The sequence below is a fragment of the Schistocerca cancellata genome, chromosome 3 (assembly GCF_023864275.1).
Source record: "Schistocerca cancellata isolate TAMUIC-IGC-003103 chromosome 3, iqSchCanc2.1, whole genome shotgun sequence".
NCBI classification, from domain to species: domain Eukaryota; kingdom Metazoa; phylum Arthropoda; class Insecta; order Orthoptera; family Acrididae; genus Schistocerca; species Schistocerca cancellata.
Genome location: NC_064628.1, coordinates 88,433,502 through 88,441,704, shown reverse-complemented (window position 1 = coordinate 88,441,704; position 8,203 = coordinate 88,433,502). Strand labels below are relative to the sequence as shown.

The window sequence follows — 8,203 nt, the reverse complement described above, 5'->3', positions numbered from 1 at the left end:
CGCAGATCAGTTTTGGAAATTATGACAGCACTCACCAAGTCGTCACGGGGACGGAATTTAGCCTTCCCTCTATAGCTGAGTAGAATCCTTTCCAGCACCACAAGGCTTAACAGTTCCACGTACCAATAGTCCACCTCTAATAAGCGTGGTTGAACATGTCTTGCTGCCTTGTCGAATTCGAATCAGAGGGTGAATTTGCTAGCGAACATTCTTCACGTCATCACGACTTGTTAGCGGCTGAAAGCACTAATAAAGAACAACAACAACAACAACAACAACAAAAATCCAGAACAGAACGACAATGAGAACACACTCAATGTTCACGCAGAAGACAGCCTGAACATCTAGTACTGGAAGGTACGCCGCAACGACTGAACAGCGTTATATCACGTCCCAGCTACACGACGTCTCAAGCGGAACCACATATTTAGTGAGATTGGGATAAAGAAAACAGAAGGGGGCACCCGGATTTGAACCGGGGACCTCTCGATCTGCAGTCGAATGCTCTGCCACTGAGCTATACCCCCAACCTCTACATCAATACTGCTAGGGCTGTATTTGTGAGTTGGCACTTTCAGGAACCTAGGCTTATTTGAGGTGTGTAAGCCGTGTGCTTTTTCTGTTTCCATGTATTTCGATGTGAAAAGAGATTTGAGACGCTGATGTCGGTACTCTTGGATAAATGAAAGGCACTGGTGACATGAATCACGAACCGCCTGTAACGGGCTAAGGATGACGATAGACGCGACACGTCACCCTCGGGCACTACCAACAACTGGTACCGACTGACCCATCAGTTTTATTGGCAATTTTTCCTACATTTTCTTCCTTTCTTACGTTGGTTTACAACGTTGAAATGAATTGTAATCGTAAGGTCTTTCTTTTCTTTCTACTGTACTGAATCTTTTTCTTTGTGCCTGTGTTTCCTTATTTATAACTTGAAGTTCCGTCTCTTGATAATATTTACAAAACACAAATTCCTACCTCTTTAAACGTAATGCTTTTTATTCTGTTGAAATTTGTCAAGGAAAAGCCATAAACGGCTTGTCTGATAAAACAATTTCCTTGTTAATACCAAACACAAACTAACGTATTTCTAAAATTCACTCCTTTTTGATTATCAACTCGAAAATCTATTTTAAATCAAAGTCTACGAGTATCCTGCTTCTGTTTGTGTGTTTTCGCTTTTCTTATTTAAAACTGCTTCTTGATAACAGTAAAAGCTTACACTTATGAAAAGCAAATACCTCCTGCTTTTGACTAATGCTTTTTTATCTAGCGTCTAGGTGGAAAGGAAGAAAGATTGAATTAAAATAGCCCTAATAGACTGCTTGCTAAAATTTTTCTTGAAAATACGAAACATAAATTTAAAGTATTACACTTAATTCCATTTCTCTCTAAGCTGCAAGCTTTTGTTACACTGTGAGTGTGAAATGTTTGTTTCAGCTTAAACCCTTTCTTCCAGCGTCACTGTGGAAGGCAGTGACAAAAGTAGTGATACAAATCTTATTCTTAAGGGTTCGACATACTTTGTATGTAATGAGTTAAGTACCCATGATCCAGGTATAACTGTTTTGTTTAAATTTTGAAAAAACTTGTGAGTCTGGTTACAAAACATTTGTAATTGATATCATTTAAGGCGATGCCGCATTTCTAGTTATAAACTTTATTAGCGTCCAGTTTCACACACGAAAGGTGTTTTCGCACAAGAAGCGATGAGCAGTAGGAGTTGTAACTTGGCAACGAAGGCAGTGTGGGCTCTGTGCTAGTCTTATATCCGTGTTTTTTTTTCTGACGGTTTCTAAGGTCGGTACTGTTTCAATAACCACGTCGTACAAGAGGTAAAAAAAATGGAGTTTTCTATACAGGGTGGTCCATTGATCATGACTGGGCCAAAAATCTCACGAAATAAGCGTCAAACGAAAAAACTACAAAGAACGAAACTTGTCTAGCTTGATGGGGAAACCAGATGGCGCTATGGTTGGCCCGCTAGATGGCGCTGCCATAGGTCAAACGGATATCAACTGCGTTTTTTTAAAAATAGGAACCCCAATTTTTTTATTACATATTCGTGTAGTACGTAAAGAAATACGAATGTATTAGTTGGACCATTTTTTTTCGCTTTGTGACAGATGGCGCTGTAACAGTCACAAACGTATAAGTACGTAACTGTTTCAGTGAAACAAAAGTAAATACTAACAAACAGTCATTTACAGACCCTAGAAACCTGCACTGTTACCAACATATACAATGTATCATACGTATAACCGCTGGGAACAAAGTTCACAGTTCTTTTCGAAATAAGACTGGTTTCTGTAACAGAAATAAAGGGGGCGATGTAGCATACAGTGCATGGGGGCTCAATTAAAATTAAATATGAATGCAAATATTTTTAGTAGCTGTATGTCCGATTACGCAGTTTCGTAAACGGCTGGCCCTGACTAGTTTTAGTACGCAATCTGACTGCATAGAATAACAACAAAGAATGTAAGGAAATTTCTGTTAGCACAATTAATTAATTAAGTACCCAGCAACTATAAAACCTACGAAACAAGCAGCACAAGTGTAGCTGTTCTGTATGTGGTAGTATGACTCAACGCACATCTGGCACGGTTCTTCTTCAACAAGACAAGAATTTTTAAATATCATTTATACTGACGTGATAAAAGAAAATTAGAAATACTATAATTGTGCAAGAAACCCAGAATTACACTCTAATACAAGAACACACGCCAGATGCTTTGTTGACTGAACCTGTAATGAAGCATTATTCAGGACACACAAATAATAAGAAAATAAAGAACAGTAGTTAGTTACCTTAATTTATATTGACGAAAAGCACTCAGATCATTACAATATCTCCATTGGAACAACATCTGCTATCTCTCCCATCAAATAACTGCATAAACATGGAACAACACTCTCCACTACCGCATCTCACTCTGACTTCAGCTACAAGCAGTGTCCACCACAACTTCTAGGCAAGAACTGCCTGCCGCTACGTCTCAATAATCACTGCCAGTGGAGGCGGCGGAACAATACTCTCTGGCGCGATTTCTGGCGCTGTGGCTCAGTGTAGCCACCTTTCATATGCCCTTCCTCCACGGGCTAGAATTTGATGGTATTTTTGCCAGCATTGGTGGTGAAAATACCACCAAATTCGTCAAAAAAAATTACAGACAAAAATAAAAGATAATATTAATACGTAAGTATCATATAACTAGATAAAATTTTGGCTTTGCACTGACCTTACAATAGCCTAATATATAAAATAGTAAGGAATACAAATTCTTTCATACATATGACTTTACATAATAGTTTACAGAAATATCATGTGGTTAAACAATTCAATCGATAGCGTCAGCAATGACGAATATGAGCAGGTAAGAGTCTTATAACTTTTCACAAACAGCAATACACAAAAAAATCAGTTTATACAAATATTCACTTAAAATGCTTTCATAACAAGCAGTTGACAGTTCCAGCAGTAGCACCCAGCAATGTTGAATAGGTGCTACAGCAACAAGTGACATCATCTCAGTAGAAGCAGTCCATCAGTGGCACCCAGCAATGTTGAGTAGGTGCAGACAGCAAGAAGTAACATCATTTCAGTAGAAGCAGTTCCATTTGTGGTACCCAGCAATGTTGAAGAGGTACACACAGCAACAAGTCACATTTCTCAGTAGAAGCAGTTCATCAATGGCACCCAGCATTGTTGAGTAGGTGCAGACACCGACAAATGACATCATTTCCATAGAAGTAGCTCCATCTGTGGCACCCAGCATTGTGGAGTAGGTGGAGACTCCAACAGGAGACATCATTTCAGCAGAAGCAGTCCATCAGTGGCACCCAGCATTGTGGAACAGGTGCAGACTCCAACAGGTGACATCATTTCAGTAGAAGCAGTCCATCAGTGGCACCCAGCATTGTGGAACAGGTGCAGACTCCAACAGGTCACATCATTTCAGTAGAAGCAGTCCATCAGTGGCACCCAGCAATGTTGAGTAGGTGCAGACAGCAGTCCATAATATTCACTATCACTGCTCACACAGTTCATCAGCAGAAATTAAACATGTCCTAGTGGCACCAATCATGTAGAAAAAGTACAAGTAACAGTCCATAATTTCACCATCACTAATCAGAAAGTTCAAGCATGAACAATAGTTTGAATGCACATACAAATGCTTTTACAATGCTCTTACACTAAACATACAAATCATAACAAACACACAAATGATATCAGATAATTGTCATATTACTATTACAAATACACAAACATCAGTAAACCTATAATATTTATGGGTGTCAGTGCAAGCCACTACAAACAAATAAAATAATATTTAGGAGATAGGTGGGTAGGATTAGGAAAGGAAAACACACAAAACACACTCACTCATCTTTCATCCACATTACGTACTACTGTGTAATTGAATAGTGTTAACTGTGTACATGCACTTCTGTCAAAATTTCATGTTCATCATGTGTATCAAGTAATAGTGGCAGCAATGTATAACAGTCAATAATAGTTAAGTCAACGTCATAGTCATCATGTCAAGACCAATGTTTGCCGAGCCAGATCAAAATGTACGGTTGCTGAACAACTGTCAGTGTGCCAAGACATGCAACTTCCTCTCTCCAAAAAAAGTACATACTGCTTAGTGATTTAACAAAGTGTGTGTAGACAATCTTCCTTCCATTTTAGTGTTCTAGTCTGCTATCTTCATCCTCCTTGTTCCATATAAACCAACAAAAAAAAAAAAAAAATATGCACCTCACTTATTTTACCTCTTATACACTAAAACTCCAATCAACTTCATATAATTTCAATACCTCAATAATACCTCTTCAATACGTCGATACATATAAACCTTATTGCCAGTGTCATTTCACTTCCATAACAACTCTTTCCTCTAGTCAGTCTCCTCGATCGAGTACAGATAAAATCCTAATGCAAACCTCCTCATCCCATACAATCCGAAGACACACTGTCAACACACAACCTCTGTGTAATCCATCTGACCATAATCTTCTACTCATTATGAATTATAAACAAAGAATGCATACATGACCTCTAACAGACTTAGTTCGAATAACTCTCAGTAATTAAGTACGATTACGGAGTGTGAATGATCCTAATATTTCACAGTGTGTACACCACTTCAAGAATTATGGCAAACAGAAGCAAACATGTGGAGTATTTCTTGTGTCAAGTGTCACTTCCTATTTCAATTGCTCACGAAAAATGCAGTGTAATAACTGTGTTGGTATGTCATGTCGTTAGCTTCCTTCCTATTGGCATACATTTATACAGCTTTCATAAAACCTCCAGCTCATGTGACTTCTATGATGTTTCTTGTACTAAAGTCGCTCGTCGAATTACTGCAGTTCATTTTCTTATGTTAAAATATAAAACACTGAGCGTAAGCAAAACAAGCAAAAGCGAGTAAATATACCAGTAGTGAACAGAATGTCAACAAGTGGATGCAGCACAATTTCTATAACGAGGCTTCGCCAAGCGAACAATCCGTAACCCATACCACATCGTAACCCACACTCCATGTCCGTACACTGTACATCAGCATTGCTATATACCAAATTAAAGTATAGTTATGACAACAAGCAGAAATGTGTAAATGTGCAATCCATACGCATAGCAGTAAACATATATCTTACGTACTAAACAGGTCATTAGCATCGTATCTTAATAAGTAAACATGAAGGCGCAAGCAGATAAATCACAAAGTATAACTTACATACCTAACCACATCAGCACAATTAATCAGGTGACAATTATAATTTAAATAAATAGGCACAGCAGGCACATAATTAAAAATATGACATCAGTGAAAAAGCAGTGCAGCCAAGCGATGCATAATATACACAAGTTACAACTCAGTTCATTAATAATCATTGTCAAAATCAGTTAACGTACGCAAGCACGTCGCTTAACAAGTAAATTCATAGAACATGAAATTAGTACAAAGTATGAATCACGTAATCGCGAGCAGCAAATTACGTCTAAAGTACGTACCTAAGTGGAAATATGTTACCTGAAAAATAAACTCAATTAATAATTACCTTTTTAGTTTATTACTTTCTTCTTCGAAATGACATTTTTCCTGAAATTTTCTCGATAGCAAGTCGTCTTAACGTCAGACACGCACAGAATTTACCTGAAGTTCTTAAGTATTTTATAGAACCGTATCCTGAAAAATACTGAATGTTAATAACAGAATTCATCAAGTCACTATAGCTTTATACTGAATTTAGTCGGAGAAATTAGACTGTGTATTTATTTACGGCTGTCAGTGCACTCGCACTAAGCGCTCGATCAGCTGTAGGCGCGTGACGTAGGAAGTGATTGTTTGCGGTCAACGACTGCCTTGTGCGGCGCGCAGACTTGACTGTTGCTTTGAGTATATGCCGCCGCCAAAACACAGCGCGGTATCCTTGTACTCTCCGTGTGTTTACATACAACTGTTAGTTTCTCAAAAGTATGTCATTCTACAAAAATTTTTCAAAAGTATATCATTCCACAAAAATTTTAACGTTAGATATATGATGTATTCCCTTAGAGCGTCGTGATTTAAGAGTTTCTACTTCGACAGTGTTATCATGAATAATTTTGCGAATTCTATATGGACCGTTATAAAGCAGAAAAAATTTCCGACACAAGCCTTTTCCTTTGTGAGACAAACGATGAGCCTTAATTAACACCTTCTGACCAACTGACAAGATTTTTAAACGACCAGGACGCTTAGCTGATTTCTCTCTTCTAGCAGCCGCAGATGCAATATTTCGTAGAGCCAGGTTGACAACTTCAGAATGCCGCAGTTTCCGCGAAGGCGGATAAGGAACGATTTCAGAAATGCGATTTGTCGGTGCTTTGTTTTTTAATATCAGTATAGGCGGTAAAGAAGTTGAGTCATTAGGATATTCATTCAGAATGTTTTGAAAAATATGAAGATACTGATCCCAAGTTCTGTGATTCTGATGACAATAAAGTCGACACAATTTATTGATTTCCTTCATCCATCTCTCTGAAGCGTTAGATTGAGGGTGAAAAAGTGAAATGAAGATTGGTTTAATTTTACGACGCCGTAGAGTACGAAGCCAAATTTTAGAACGAAACTGTGATGCATTATCTGATATAACCTTATCAACATGACCCACTTCTTTAAGAAAATGGTTAATGAAAGCATTAGATACTGAACGAGCTGTTGCTTTGCGTAACGGTGTAAAACACACATATTTCGATGTCAACTCCACTGCTACGAAAATGTACGCAAAACCATTAGTAGATCGAACCACTGGACCGAACAAATCAACTGCAGCCATGTCCTTTAATTTTGCTGGAATGATAGGAAACAACGGTGCTCTGTGAGAAACTGTCGGCGGCTTAGCCTTTTGACATAATTTGCATTTGGCAAGAACAGATCGAATACGTTTTTCCATATTACTGAAGTAGCAATTTTCTCGTAATTTATGAAAGCATTTTCTGGGACCAAAGTGTGCATAACTGAAATGTGTGTACCAAATCAATTTATTGACCCACTCATCAGGAATACAAACTAACCAAACAGAGTTGTCGACCGATTTTCGTTTGAAAACAATGTCATTGCGAACTAAATAATGCTGTCTAATCGCTACGCTTTCCTTTCTTCTCCACTTCTCCTTAATGTCCTTCCAGATTGGATCCTTATTTTGCTCATCAGCGATGTCCTGGAGCGAAGACGAAATAAAGTTCTCAAACGCAACACCTTGAATATACATCAAACAATAATTGTTTTCCTTGCAGTCCTCTTCAGAACTTTGTTTCAAACCCATAGGTGCACGTGATAAAGCATCAGCAACAATATTTGAAGAACCCTGTATGTAAACAATACTAAAGTCAAATTCCTGTAGGTACAACGCCCATCGTGACAATCTGCCATGAGTTAATTTTGTCGACATAAGAAATTCCAGAGCTCAATGATCGGTGTAAACCTTAGTATGTCTGCCAAACAAAAATGTGCGAAATTTTGTGAAAGCCCAAACAACCGCCAATGCTTCAAGTTCGAGCTTCCTCATCCCAACACCAATTAGATTTCTTTCCAGATAGTTCACATAAACGAGGTGTGGCCAAATTGTCCAATCTAACAAAGCGTCTAAGAAAATTACAGACACCAAGGAAACTACGAACATCACGTTTTGTGGTAGGAAC

At 38.2% G+C, this 8,203-nt stretch overlaps 1 non-coding gene across 1 annotated transcript; it reads right to left on the bottom strand.

The window, feature by feature from the left end:
* Window positions 1-455: 455 nt before the first annotated feature.
* Trnac-gca (transfer RNA cysteine (anticodon GCA)) lies at window positions 456-527 on the bottom strand. The gene has a single exon. It is a non-coding gene; the product is annotated as a tRNA-Cys (tRNA).
* Window positions 528-8,203: the final 7,676 nt, after the last annotated feature.